The 15,857-nt window shown below is 44.3% G+C and overlaps 1 long non-coding RNA gene across 2 annotated transcripts in view; it reads right to left on the bottom strand.

The window, feature by feature from the left end:
- Positions 1-1,250: 1,250 nt before the first annotated feature.
- Positions 1,251-15,857, bottom strand: part of LOC138800766 (uncharacterized) — a 44,237-nt gene continuing 29,630 nt past the window's right edge. The window contains exons 4-5 of one of the 2 annotated variants that reach the window (XR_011364520.1): positions 1,890-2,018; positions 1,251-1,798 (exon numbers count right to left, since the gene is read on the bottom strand). This is a non-coding gene — a long non-coding RNA (uncharacterized lncRNA). Of the gene's footprint in view, positions 2,019-15,857 lie in introns of both variants that reach the window. The other variant, XR_011364519.1, reaches the window with a different exon arrangement.

The raw sequence follows: 15,857 nt of genomic DNA, 5'->3' as shown, positions 1-15,857 counted from the left end.
AAAAATGTGTTGCATTGAAGTCAATGCAAACATTGTTCACACAATGTTTTGAACAACGGCCGTTGTTTGGTACAGCCATATAAATAATTGACATATTTCCGAAATCAATGCAGTCTTCAGTGCAACAACGGCTGTTGTTTAGCACTAACTACAACGGCCTTTGTCCATACATTGTGTGAACATAGCCTTAATTAGCGGTAATTAGTACTACTAGTTGCTGTAAAATAGCCATATTTTTGCAGCAATTTTAAAAATCGACAAAAGTCTATATTTTATCAACAATGTGCAATTTGCATCAAAATATCACAAATTAATGCTAAACAGGAACATTCTGCATGGCCAAGAGATCCTGTGTTATCTTTTAGGGGGCGGATGGGGAAGGGGGGGGGTACCTGCGGCTTATCTTTCTCAGAACAAGGAGGACCGTATAGTGATTTCCATCATGCCTAACCTTTATCTCCATCTGTTGATGGCCAGTTGGGACAATCCTATACACTTAATGCTGAGCAGGTTTAGTCAATTGCAGGCTGGGCCGCATGAACAATCGCATGCAGCGCTTTAGTTTCATCATTGTCGCTGGAGTGCAGCTGATAACGATAATTTTGTTGCTTGAGCAAATGAATGAGCTTTGTCTTGTGCATCGGCTAATTTCTCGCTTTTTAACATTATCGGGAAAAAGTAACGCCATTCAGCCAATAAGTGTCCCGTGTTAAAGGACTTTGCAGAGGGCTCCATGTTACAGGCCCAGTGATCAACTGACATTCCCATTGGTTGGCTGATCACTAGGATCGCTAAGACCTAGTCAATGTTTGTCGGTAGCAAATCTCTCTGGGTAAATAGATGTGTTGCTGACAATTATGGAAGTGTACGACATGAACAATCCAGAGATCATTGGCACAGCTGTTTAGTGCTAATAATTGGCCTAAATAAAGGGACCAATTCACTTTTAGGGTATGTTCACACTGAGCAAATGTAGCAAATCCTGCCTGCCTCAGTGTGACACTGCTTCTCTATGGGAGGGCTTGCACTTCTCCACGTGCGTCGCTCTCTGCTTAAAGAATTGACATGTCAATTCTTTGAGCGGAGGCGCGTGAGGCATCCCATAGAGAAGCAGTGTCACACTGAGGCAGGCAGGATTCTGCAGCGGGAATTTCGCCACATTTGCTCAGTGTGAACATACCCATGGGCATTCATTGGGTAGCTGTGTGAAAAAAACCCTAAAGTTGGCCATACATCTTTAATATCTGGTGGCCGGCAGATATCTCTCCTGACCTCCCCATATACATGAACATTCGGCAAGGGTAAACGTTCCTGTGTTTTCTATGGCATTAGTGGAGCACTGGCAAAAGAGTCGGGTGGCAAAAATTGAGAATTCTTGAGTGCCGGGTGAAGAGTCGGGAGGCCACCATACATCTTATACTGTTGTCCGAACCCAGCAGCAGGTTCCACTGAATATACAACTTTACAGTAAGGTGTATGGGTACCTTTAGATACCGATACTGATAGACGCTTATATCTCATGGGAGCAAACGACTGCTGAAATCCCAAATCTTTCGCAGTTACCACCAAGGGACTTTAATTGCCCCCAAAACCCACAGGATTGTCTTCCTTTTATGTAAGTCAACATCAATAACTGCTTTATTATCTATATAGATCTAAGTTTTCGCTGCTCCATTTGGCGTGTGCTGGCATGGTGCCAGTCTCCGTGCCTTTCGATGTTTGCACGTTCCTCCTCCACCAGGGAGTTCTTAGCGACTCCGAAAGGGTTTTAATCCTCTTTTATGAGTGTTTTCTTCCTCTATTAAATACATAAACATTCAAGCTTGTCGGATGCATAATAAGTATTATTTCTGCATCGTTTGAATTGTAATAGCTTACTCAGAAATTACCGTCACTCAGCGATACGCAATATAATGAGTAATTTAGACTCTGAATTGTCGGGATGCATTTTCACAGCTCTGCTACGTGGATTTTCAAGACTCCTTCTTCTTCTTCTTTTCTTCCTCATCAGGAAAGACCTAACAAAGGATTACAAGGTAAATGAAAGATACTTGGGAGGCAGCCAGCATGTTAAATACAGGAGGGGAACATGAATTCAGAGTGTAGCACAGCGCATGCACCCATCACCCACCCTTGTAGGAGATCAAGTCTATGCAAGTCAGCAACAAATCAAGCTTTAATGATATTCTTTCAGAGGGACAGGTACAATCTCTAATAGCTACCAATCTGTCATTATATCATCTAATTGGATGGGCTGAGCTTACGCTTGGATCTGGCAGTTTTCTAAGTTTTTATGGAAAAATAGTCAAGGGTGTGAAGACGTCAGCCTGTGTGGTTGGTGCGTGGTTCCTGAGGAGGACGATAAACAAATGGAATCTTACGAACCAAGATTCGTTACAAACTTTGAAGAAGTTTGGTTAAGTATGGAACTGAATTTTTTGGAAAGTTTGTAAAGTATTCTTAAAGATGGCGGACGCACTGCAGTTGTTGAGCTGTTTTAGTGCGGTTTGTTTAAGGTTCAGTTAAGACGAACCCAAACATTGTTTCAAACTTCCGAACCAAACTTTCGAAAAGTCCGCTCATCTGTACTCAAACCTCTATTCCTATGGATGCTGTGATCACATGCAGGGATTTCAAGATCTGTAGGGAAAAACTGGGACTGACCTGAGGGTCACATTTACTTTTTCCAAGATATGGTCAGGGGTATTGGCTAAAATAAGTATCGAGCTCTTTATCAACATATCGCTGTGGATAAGAGACCCGGCCCCTTTAACCCCCCGTCGCCCGCAGCACGCAGCCCCCGGGAGCTGCGTACTGTGGGCGGCAGGGGGTTAAAGGGGCCAGGTCACATATCCGGAGTGGAATGAAAATTCTGCTGCGGAAATGTAACTCATAGACCTTCACACTACATGGATCCGCAATGGATTTTACTGCAAACTCGCGGCGTGAAATCCGCTGCGGATCCTGTATGTGTGAAGCACCCTTAGAATGACTTTTGCACTGGTCAAAGAGGTCACAGATCATGCTTACACATGTGTTTTATGCAAAGTATACAGTCTGGAGATGTTCATGCTATCTATGTGACTCGCCATAAAATATATGACTAAATATCTTATCGGTAAAAGAAAAAAAAAATCTAGGTGATTCAGACTAAATAGATTTGGTCCTTAAGGAGTTAAAGTAAAGCCACTTATCACATGAACATCCAACTCTAAACCTGAATAGGATTGATAGAACGATAGGCCAGGACACCCTACTCCATCTATAAATGTCACAAGACCCCGGGGAATTGCTTGCACCGTCTCTGCTCTGTGATCCTGCATTCAATTTATGAAAAAAAAAAATTGATGGCTGTCCTTATTCCACAAATGTATTTACTTACATACCTGATAGCTGCGCTATCCGAAGGAAATAGGGAAAACTGAATTGCCCGAAATTTCCTATTACAAGATGCGGAATCATTCCGCCACCTGGAAATGCCACTATAATTGTCAAACCGCTCACGCACTTTCCAAAAACTACAGGAGCTGTTGAGCAAATTTCATAACCCCCACGGGAAATAAAAGTTTCTTTGCATTACGGTAAATGAGCTTTAATATGTTTTCTTCTCCTGAATCGGTACACATAATGACTCCTAAAAACTGAAGAAGAAGATTGCTCTAAAAGGACACAGGAAACAAATGCTTCGTCTCAGCCGTCTTCAGAAAACCTCAAGTCTATTTCTGTATTGGTGAACAAAGAGAGGCAGCATCTAGAAATCACTCACTTTAAGATGTCTGCGATGGATGTTCAATGTTATCACAGTCACAGTATGGAGCCTGTGGCTATTTACATTCCCTAACCACTAAGCACAGATAAAGCACGAACAGAGAAAATGCAGAGCGTTTCCCATAGCAAAGTGCCGGCATCTGCTCTGCGCATCGCCCATGAAGTCATAACACCGTAGCATCTTTTCTCACAACTTTGCGTCGTCCCTCTGTTATTCCTCTGGGAAATACTAATCGTTACCTTCCTCCTTGACAAAATGTGTGACGCCTAAAGCTCTGCCACCAGGGGCGTAGGTTAAATGGGAATTTTTTTTATTTTTATTCCACTAAAGCAGAATTTTTGATATATTGCTGCCCATGGTGAGACTAACCCCATTTCTGCTGAAGACATAAAAAACTGTACGTAAGCTGTTCTCTCTGTCTTCCCCTCCCCTTTCCGAGACGGCTAATGTAAACAAGTACCTTGCAGGCTTTATCTGCAACTTTGTAGATTGTTTATAATGCAGGGAGGGTTATTCTAAGGTCAAGTTGCTGATGAACTCACTGTGATTATCCCTCCCAACATTCCAAAGTTGCAGATAAGAATACATATACATGATATATCAGCTGTCTCAGAAGGGAGGGTGGAGGGGGAGACAAAGAGAAAGGTTCAAACACAGTTTTTTGTCTCTTCAGCAGAAAGCAGTAGCTCGGAACTGGGGGAAGGAGACTGAATAAATAATAACAAGTATAAAAGGAATTGTTAGTCTCACCATGGTCAGCTACATATGATAAGTAATGTTTAAGTGGAATGCTCCTTTAATAGGATAAAAGCCGTAACAAACAGCAACAGAAGCTGACGTGTTTCAGTCTCTAGATCTTACTCATAGCCCAGACCGAAACATGTCAGCTTCTGTTGCTGAGTTTGTTATTGTTGTATGTAAAGTTTCAATAAAGACCGAATTTTGGACTTATCCCAGGATTGTCGGCTTTTATCTTATTGTTCGTTGGTGAAGCTTGCACTGCCGTGCACCGGGTGGGTGAACTGCTGCGGGTGTGGTGAGCTGAATAATCCTTTACTTCATAGAATGCCCCTTTAAGGTTCACAGGCCCAGATGCAAATGCTTGGCTTAGGCTCTTCCCTGTCTTATAGATATGCTGTCTCCAATAAAAACACACATATCCTTTTGTTCATGGTGCAATAAGCTACTAAAAGAGGTATAGGCTCAAGCAGAATCAGTGGGAAGCTAAGTGCAGGTCTGTGTAGACTTATGTTGTCAGTACAACCTCTTGTTAATTTTTTTTTTACTTTACTCCTCTGACCTCTAACCTGTATGACACCTCTGCTTCTGTCAGTGCTGCTGCACAGACCTTCATATACTACTGATATACTGAGTAGTGTTAAGTGGAGAAGTGAAACTGTTGCCGAACGATGCCGAACCTGAACTCTTGGCATTTGCAGAAGTTGGATGCAGCCCTAGGGAGTCCTGCAAAACATGGATACAGCCCCAGATAAATGCTGAGCGTTCAATTTTGGAGAACATTGCTCTCTATTCAACACTTCTGCTGAGTTGTGGAGCTGAATTTTAGCAGGTCAGGCATAAGCAGTCAACCTTAACAAGATGAGGGGGTCTCTGGGCCCTTCTGATTTATGACCCCATATAGCTACACCACTGTCTGACTCTGTCTATTAAGTGAAGTCAATATCAGACTATGTGGGACACAACATACATTCTCCATACACATAAAGAAAAGGTCTGCCGAAGAAGATAATAAGGTATGGGCAATAAGACTTCAAATCCAGGGTCTAGTACTCATGTAGTACTTACTGTTTCTCATTGGAAACAGTCAACTAGGTAGTTCCCACATAAGACCCCTGGAGACTTTATTTTATTTTTTTTGTTTTCCTTTTCCATAGAGATAATACTTATATTTGCTATTTTTCTGTATTATTTGTGATACTCAGATATGTATGTATCCTTTACATTGTACATATACTTTGATTCATATATTACAAAAAAATTCTATAATATATATATATATATATATATATATATATATATATATATATATATATATACCCCTGGAGGACATATCTACAGTGGCAATTAGTTTTTCCTATATATCATTTACGATACAGTGTCTGGTGTACACCTGATGCTTTGCAGAATACAAATGTACTATGTGAGCTCTATGTAGACATTGATCCAACAAAGAATATTTGTAGATTTCAGCCCTGAAGTTTGCAGAATTGTGATTTCAGCTCTACAAGTCAAATGACTGACCTTTCAGGTCAAATCACTGGTAAAAAGACTTGACAGGCTCCATAAGCCCACTGTATGATGGTATATACATGTCTTATCATCATCCATATATTGCTTGACACTAAATATTATTAATGGACCTATATCTGCTGTTCCCAGCTAAACATATAAAGCCTCCTGTAGCCAATATAGCGGCATTCTATATAAAAGTCCACAACCAATAATCTTAATTGTCTCTTGTCAGAATTTCTATCGAAATACAATGTGACTGCGCAGTTATAAGATGAATCACACTTGCTGACATTACAAAAGAATAACAGAATTGTGGAGAAATGACATCCGCTATCATTCCCCGGGGTACCAGTCTGATTACTTTAGCTGCAACCATCATTGTCAATATCATACATCACACTTCGGGCCCGAAAATAGTCACTGTCTTGCCTTAAAGAGTGTTTTTCAGCTGTACAGTTCATCTTTATATTTCTTGAATATCAAGAATACTCTAAAACTGATAATAGGAACAAACCTGTAGCCCCCTACTTGAAGGGGTTGGCCACTTATTAGTAAAATTGCTCAGTGTACAGTATTAGTGTACTCACTGTATATACTGACAGCACCTCCCTCTGTACCTCATAGAGCTAAAATCAGATTCCCCTCCTCCAGGCTGTGCTGTCCTGCTCTGTGGTGATTCTGTCCATAAGATGGCTGACATGGAGGAGCATGTGACAATGCCCCGTCCTCAGTGTCCTCCGTCGACATATACAGGCTCAGTGGTGGACTCTGGGGGACAGAGCATGGTCACATGCTCCTCCATGCTTGGCCATCTTATGGACAGATTTACCACAGAGCAGGACAGCACAGCCTGGAGGAGGGGAGTCTGATTTTAGGTACACAGGGAGCTGCTGTCAGTAAGGGCAGAGAGTACACTTACTAATACTGTACACTGAGTAATTTTACTATAAAGTGGCCAACCCCTTTAACAGCAAATAATAGGAGGAGGATTCTGGCAGTGGAGGAGGAGGATTCAGGCAGTGGAGGAGGAGTCAGGCAGTGGAGGAGGAGGATTCTGGCAGCGGAGGGGGAGGATTCTGGCAGTGGAGGAGGATGATTCTGGCAGCGGAGGGGGAGGATTCTGGCAGCGGAGGGGGAGGATTCTGGCAGTGGAGTACCTATCTTAGAGGCAGAGTTAAATTTCCAAACATTAGCAATTTATTTGACTACCCTGACACTGTCTACACCTTCATGGGGTTGTACAGATACTCACCTTCACCCCCCGCCATCACCACCACAAGTCCCGGATGATCCCTCTTCTTGGTCCCCATCTTGACACACAGGGAATGTTGCTAAGCCAATCATTGTAGTGGTGATTACCGATTGGCTGAGCAGCATGTCCTTGGATCTAGAAAGCGACTGAAAAGTGCTGAACAGCAGGGACTGGGCACCATCAGAACAGTCAGGCAAAATCTTCTTTATGTCTGGAAAGATTCACCATTATCACAGACAGGGATTCTTTACTTCTTTCCAAATTATGGTTCTGGTGGGGGTAATGGCTGACCCAGCAGAAGATGCTAGTATGAAGCAAATAGCGTCCAAGCATAAGTTGTGGGCAGGTGTCAAGAAAGAATTATCAGGATCGGGCAAAGAGTCATGGTGATTGCCACAGGGTTGAGCACATGATTTAGGGTCAGACTCAGGAGAGTCAGCAGGGTCCACAGGGATCTGATAGAAGCAGAGTAAGGAGGATCAGCAACAGGTTATTCCCGGATATCACACCTTTGCTATGGACACATCTACCACACTATTGTTATGGGGTAGGATCTGCATGTGCATACTGTCCCTTTAAATATTAAAACAAGGCAATACACCCTACCCTGAGCAGGAATTGCAGTGGAGGAGGAAACTGCAGCATGGAGAGTGGGGTACAGACCAGTACCATGATAATTTTTGTTATGGGACACTATAATTTCTGTGTCCGCCCTAGGTAAGAGAGTATACCTGATAAAAATTCAGGCTTTAGGCGTCCATGTAGTTGTTTCTCTTAAGACTATGTAAAGCAATGTGCAATCTACTGTATTGTGGCTTTCTAGATACTGCTGTGATAGTTGAAGACTTGACATTTAAAAGACTGACAACTACTGAGAGACTGACACCTACTGGTGCATAACTAAAACTACAACATGTTTTCAAGCAAATACAGATATTTCATAGGTTGACTGAAATGCATCAGATTCTCCTGAATTCCCCATACTTTGCATGGACAGCAACTGTAGCTGCAGTGTAACTTCCAATTAAAAAAAAAAGAAAAACTTCAAACAAAACAGATTTAAAAAAAAATCAGAATATAAATATTATGGAACTTATTAAGGAGTTGTAAATCCTTTCATGTAAATTTGCTGTGACTTATTCCATTCTTTATGAATAATTTAAAACATCCATGTGCAGGGGGCTTAGGTAGGGTTTGTTATGTACTACAAAATTTGTCTGTTCTGTCTATATTGTTAGGTGAACACATAGAATCTTTCTGTGTTACTCCTTGGACGGACGACGGAATCCGCCTGTGTTTAGAATGGAGTCTATGACACTGGCGGAGACGTGTGCGCCCGATTCAGTCCGTGAGCGTGTGCGAGCTGCAGAATGAGCGACGGGTTATCCGTCGCCATTCCGTAGTGTGCACGTACCCTCATAGGGAAACACGTCCAGGTAATTTCTGTGTAACCTCCTGCTTACCATTGTTGAAATTGTCATTCATTTGCATTTGTTTCTAGGGAAATTCTTGTTTGTTGTATAAAAGCTCCAATTGGATCAACTGTAGAAGAAGCGTCAGTATTTACAATTATTATGGAATTAGACATTGATAGACATTGCTATCAGCTAAATATACATCTTCAAGTAATGAATAAGTCTGTAGCTGTTGCTGATATTTCAACATTAAGAACTACCAACCAAATGGGCTCCACAATCTGGATGACTGTAAGAACGCAGTTTGATACTAACATTAACCAACTGAAAGGAGCCATAACTGGTAAACCTTGACTCAGGAGGAAGATGTACTCTTGATTTTACCAGTGATTATGGTATAGAGAACTCCAAATGTCTTCATATGTGGAGTTTGCTATTAGCTTCAATTTGCGATGGAGACCCATGGCATGCTATAGATGAAGCGCATACTGTATTTTATTTGTTACATGTGGAAAAGATTTTGTAACCCCATTGTACTATAAGCTTTTCCAGATTTACAATGAGAAATCAACATGCGGCCTAGGCTTTCTAATGTGGACATTGAGCCCTTATGACCTTTCCATGTCAGTAATGTTGCTACAGTTGTAAGTTTGCATAAAAAACATACAAAGAAGGTAAAACTATGTTTTGATGACCTGATGAAGAAGCTATATTTGACCTTTGAAACATGACTGTACAAATAAACTATATTCCATTCCATCTTCTTGGTGCCAGGCTAAGGTCTCAGTACGATCAATGGTAAGAGGACGCCCATGGGTGTATGAATATTCTTCCCATCAGAATAAAGTCACTTTTTTCATTTACATCATAATATAAAGAAATATTCATTATATATATATATATATATATATATATATATATATATATATATATATATATATATATATATTGTAGGGATCTTCCCGGGGGATGGTGTGTTTGGACACAGTTCACGGCAGACTTGGACTTGTAAAATAACAGCTTGGCGTTTATTTTCAGCATAAACAGTCCATAACAGAAATATAGCAACACCGTGCTTTAAGAACAAAACAAAAAGGTCTTGCCCGTCTGGGCGCTAACTAACACAGCACAGTTACCTCTCTGACACTTCAGTCGGCAGTATTGCGGGGTGTGAACAGGCCCCAGCAGCGGCTGTCTTCCCAGCTCTCACCAAACAGCATGCAGGCTGTTCACTCCTGTCTGAGAGCTAGGACCTGTACACTGAGCCCACCTTTTGCCTTCTCAGGCTGATTGGGATCAGAGCTCACCTGATCCCAAAACCCACACTGGATCGAGGGGGAGGGAATGGCAAGTCCCACTACCAAAACCTACCTGCCATTCCATGTAAGTCCAGGCCCGGCAATAATAAATAATAGCTCAGCAGCATAACACTGCTGAGCACAGATGCCTCCTGGACTCACCATCTCACACTATGTATCAACCTGGGTGAGATGTACATCCCCTCGAGCACTTTACCAGTGACATGTCCACATATCCCCCCCCTCTTCTTCAGACCGGAGGGCTGAGCATTTTGTCCCCACAGACAGTGTACCCTAGATAGGGCGTCAGCATTCGCCTGTAATTTCCCTGGCCGGTGTTCCACCATGAAATTAAAGTTTTGGAGGGAAAGAAACCACCTAGTCACCCTTGCATTCTTCTCCTTGTTTAATTTCATCCATGTTAGGGGGGCATGGTCTGTCACTAACTTAAACCTCCTGCCTAGCAAGTAATACTTCAGGGACTCTAGGGCCCACTTCACTGCCAGACATTCTCGCTCAACTATGGCGTAGTTTTTCTCGGACGGGGATAGCTTCCTGCTTAAGTACATCACCGGGTGCTCCTCGCCATTCACGACCTGTGAGAGGACGGCACCTAACCCTGTGTTAGAGGCGTCTGTCTGTACTAGAAATTCTCGCCTAAAGTCAGGGGTAACTAGCACAGGCTGTTGGCACAAGGCAGACTTAAGGCTTTGAAAAGCTTTCTCAGCCTCTGGAGTCCATGTCACCATTGCGGACTTCGCACCCTTTGTCAGGTCAGTTAGTGGAGCTGCAACTGAAGCAAAATTCGGCACAAACCTTCGGTAATAGCCCGTAATACCCAGGAAAGCTCTGACCTGTTTCTTTGTGAGGGGTTGAGGCCAATTCTGTATTGCCTCAATTTTATTTAGTTGTGGTTTCACTAACCCCCTCCCAATAATGTAGCCCAAGTATTTGGCCTCCTCTAAGGCTAGTGCACACTTCTCTGCATTGATGGTTAACCCCGCATCACTTATGGCATCTAACACCGCCTGGACCTTACAGAGGTGACTTTCCCAATCCGGGCTAAAAATGACCACATCATCGAGGTAGGCAGCGGAGTAATCACGATGTGGTCGCAGAATCAAGTCCATCAACCTCTGAAAAGTGGCAGGGGCTCCATGTAACCCGAATGGCATCACTACGTATTGGAAGAGCCCATCAGGGGTGGAGAATGCAGTCTTTTCTCTAGCCTTAGGAGTGAGTGGGATCTGCCAGTAGCCCTTAGTGAGATCGAGGGTAGTTATGTACCTGGCATTACCCATCCTTTCTATCAACTCATCTACCCTGGGCATGGGGTAGGCATCGAACTTGGAGATCTCATTTAACTTTCTAAAGTCATTACAGAACCTCCAAGTTCCATTGGGCTTTGGGATTAACACAATCGGGCTGGACCACTCGCTCTGGGATATCTCAATGACTCCTAGGTCAAGCATACGTTTTACCTCGGATGATACCGCCTCCCTCCGTGCTTCTGGTATCCTATAGGGCTTCAGGTTTACTCTGCTTCTAGGCTCAGTTTCAATATGATGACTAATTAGATGCGTACGCCCTGGGAGGTCAGAAAACTTGTCTTTATTTCTCTGCAGGAACTCCTTAGCTTCCTGCTTCTGGGACACCGATAGAGTGTCACCAATCCTGACCGGAGGGATTGGTGGTGACAGATGACCAACAGGCTTTGTCGCCACCAAGGATTCCCTGTCTTTCCAGGGCTTGATCAAGTTTATGTGATAAACTTGGAAAGGCTTCCTTCTACCTGGTTGGTGTACCTTGTAGTTGACCTCACTGATCTTCTCTACAATTTCATAGGGACCCTGCCACTTTGCTAAGAATTTGCTTTCTACCGTGGGAACAAGAATGAGTACCCGGTCACCTGGGCTAAATGTCCTGATTCTTGCAGAACGATTGTAAATTCTGCTTTGGCCCTCTTGCGCCCTCTGGAGGTGTTCCCTTACTAGGGGCATTACAGTGGCTATACGGTCCTGCATTTGTGCTACATGCTCTATAACACTCTTGTATGGGGTGGACTCACTTTCCCATGTCTCTTTCGCTATATCCAATAAACCCCTGGGGTGACGACCATAGACTAATTCGAAGGGAGAGAACCCTGTGGACGCTTGGGGTACTTCCCTAATAGAAAACATCAGGTAGGGTAGTAAGTGATCCCAATCACAACCATCCTTTTCCACCACTTTTTTTAACATATGTTTCAGGGTTTTATTAAACCTCTCCACTAACCCGTCTGTCTGTGGGTGATATACAGAGGTACGTAGGTGTGAGATTTTAAACAGTTTGCATAGCTCTTTCATTACCTTTGACACAAATGGGGTACCTTGGTCGGTCAAGATTTCCTTGGGGATCCCCACCCTGGAAAACATATAAAACAATTCCCGTGCAATTGTTTTAGATGCAGTGTTTCTTAGGGGTACAGCCTCAGGATAGCGGGTCGCATAGTCTAACACAACTAGAATGTACTGGTGACCCCTAGCTGACTTTACAATGGGACCCACCAAGTCCATTGCGATCCGGTCAAAAGGTACCTCTATGATGGGGAGTGGGACCAAAGGACTGCGGAAATGCGACACTGGAGCGCTAAGCTGACATGTGGGGCACGACTCACAGTATTTTTTTATGTCAGCATAAATCGCAGGCCAATAAAACCTCTGGAGGACTCTCTCCTGTGTTTTATCTGTCCCCAAGTGGCCCCCAAGAACATGATTATGGGCCATGTCGAGTACCTGACGCCGGTACGACTTAGGCACCAGAAGCTGTTCCACCACCTCATCATTAATCTTAGTGACTCTATAGTAGAGATCATTAGTCATAGAAAAATATGGAAATTTTCTCTCAGCTTCTGGTTCCTGAGGTACCCCATTCATAACAGTGACCTGCTCTCTCGCATTTTTGAGAGTGGGGTCCTGTAATTGTGCAGTACCAAAATTATCCCTAGACACCTCTAAGTCTGGAACATTCTGCGCAGTGGGAGGAGCCTCTTCCTCACCAGCCAGGACCTGCAAAGGAAAAGCATCATTTTCATCCTGTACATTTTTAGCATTTACCGTGGGTAATGCAATAGACTTAGGGGTCTCCTCACTCCTTTCAGGGGATTGTTGTTTTCCCCATAGAGCCCAGAACAAAGGAAAATCACGCCCCAATATCACATTATGCATAAGGTTTTTAACCACACCCACTTCATATTGTACAGTGCCTAGTTCAGTCCCGACATTAGCCAGTACTATAGGGTAAACCTTTGTATTGCCATGTATGCATACCACACTCATATGTCTTTTTGGCACAAAGTCCCCAGTCACCAGGCTGGCATGCACCAGGGTGACAAGGCTTCCTGAGTCCAGCAACGCCTTAACAGGGAAGTCATTTACAGTAATGTTGCAGACTTGTGGTTCAGTCTCTAGTCCAGTGACTGCAACAAAAGACGGCTCTGCAAATAGCGACTGACGCCGGCTAGCGTCACACTCCATGGGCTCAGTGGTAAGAGGGCAATGGGCAGACATATGACCCGTCTCATGGCATCTCCAGCACTGGATAGGGCCTGGTCTCCTTGGCAGGGAGTCCTTTTTAGGGCCACTTAGCCACCGGGGACCATCACCAGTCTTTTGCCCCTGAGACACCTCCTGAGCGCTCTTCCCTCTATCAGCACCCCTCCACACTCCCCCAATAGATGGAAGTCTCTTACCAGCTGATGGCACAGATCTGGCACTCCGGGGAGGTGACGGTGCTGCAGGAACATCACGGAGGTAGTCCTCGGTCGCCTGGAACCTCTCCACAAGGTTGACAAGTTCGTCAGCACTCTTAGGGTCGCCTTGTCCCACCAAGCGTTGCAGATCAGCAGGAAGTGCGCGGAGGTAGCGATCCATCACGACCCTCTCTAGGATCTGTGCAGGAGTAGAAGTGTCTGGCTCCAACCATTTTCTTGCCAGATGAATCAGGTCGTACATCTGGGACCTCGCTGACTTGTCCAGACTGTAGCTCCAGTTACGAACCCTCCGGGCACGGACAGCAGCAGTAACTCCTAGTCGGGCGAGTATCTCTGCTCTTAGCCGAGGATAGTCCTTGACCTCTTGCTCACTGAGGTCATAGTAGGCCTTTTGAGGTTCGCCTGTTAAATAGGGAGCAATGACCTCCGCCCACTCAGTGGAGGGTAACTTTTCTCGCTCAGCCACACGCTCAAAGACCGTTAAGTAGGCCTCAACATCGTCATCAGCAGTCATCTTTTGCAGCGCACGCTGCACAGCTCTTCTCACAGACAAAGTCTCTGGCGCGGCTGCTGCCACCAGCTGGGGATTAGCACCTGCAGACGCCTCTTGCTTTGCTATCAGGTGCTCAATAAGTTTCTGTTGTTGAGCCATCGCTTGCTGATGTGCAGCCATTGCCTGTTCATGGCGCAGATTAGCGTCTCTCAGAGCCTGTTCATGGCGCAGGTTAGCGTCTGTTAGAGCCTGTTGTTGCTGCCGATTAGCCTGCTCATGGCGAAGGTTAGCGGCCGCCTGATCCTGTTTAGCGGCTGCCTGAGCCTGTTGTTGTTGCAAACTCACTTGCATTAACTGCTTCATCATCTCCTCCATGTTGCTTGTCTGTTTTTGGAGTGAAGCAGCAGCCTTCACCCAGGACATATGCCGCTGTAGCCAAGTTGATGCACACCGTTGCCCCTAGCAACCGTTTTGCCCGCTCCGCAGCACCAATTGTAGGGATCTTCCCGGGGGATGGTGTGTTTGGACACAGTTCACGGCAGACTTGGACTTGTAAAATAACAGCTTGGCGTTTATTTGCAGCATAAACAGTCCATAACAGAAATATAGCAACACTGTGCTTTAAGAACAAAACAAAAAGGTCTTGCCCATCTGGGCGCTAACTAACACAGCAGGTTACCTCTCTGACACTTCAGTCGGCAGTATTGCGGGGTGTGAACAGGCCCCAGCAGCGGCTGTCTTCCCAGCTCTCACCAAACAGCATGCAGGCTGTTCACTCCTGTCTGAGAGCTAGGACCTGTACACTGAGCCCACCTTTTGCCTTCTCAGGCTGATTGGGATCAGAGCTCACCTGATCCCAAAACCCACACTGGATCGAGGGGGAGGGAATGGCAAGTCCCACTACCAAAACCTACCTGCCATTCCATGTAAGTCCAGGCCCGGCAATAATAAATAATAGCTCAGCAGCATAACACTGCTGAGCACAGATGCCTCCTGGACTCACCATCTCACACTATGTATCAACCTGGGTGAGATGTACATCCCCTCGAGCACTTTACCAGTGACATGTCCACAATATATATATCTTTTTTTTTACATTTTCACATTGAGTGGCAGCAGTAAGGAGAGACACAGCCCCCCCCCCCCCCCCCCCCCCCCTCTGATACTCTACTGTTTCCTTCTCATTGTTGACAGCTCATTGTCTAGTTTATCGACCACCACTATGCTCTAAAAGCAGTGATCTGGCTGGTGTGTATGTAGCTGTAATGTAGATGTATCAAGATATAGGAGGAGATTTATCAAACATGGTGTAAAGTGAAACTGGCTCAGTTGCCCCTAGCAACCAATCAGATTCCATCTTTCATTCCTCACAGACTCTTTGGAAAATGAAAGGTGGAATCTGATTGGTTGCTAGGGGCAACTGAGCCAGTTTCACTTTACACCATGTTTGATAAATCTCCCCCATAGTGTATATATACTGTATTGTATACATAAATATATATACTGGAGCTATATATACACACCAGCCACATTACTGCTTTTAGAGCAGAGTGGTGGTTGTTAACCTTACAGTTAATAGTGGAAGGGAAAGAGCAGCAGATCAGGAAAAGGGGATAGTTTGCTAAG

The sequence above is a fragment of the Dendropsophus ebraccatus genome, chromosome 9 (assembly GCF_027789765.1).
Source record: "Dendropsophus ebraccatus isolate aDenEbr1 chromosome 9, aDenEbr1.pat, whole genome shotgun sequence".
NCBI classification, from domain to species: Eukaryota; Metazoa; Chordata; class Amphibia; order Anura; family Hylidae; genus Dendropsophus; species Dendropsophus ebraccatus.
The sequence above is the reverse complement of the archived record's forward strand: the minus strand, read 5'-3'. Positions and strand labels throughout refer to the sequence as shown.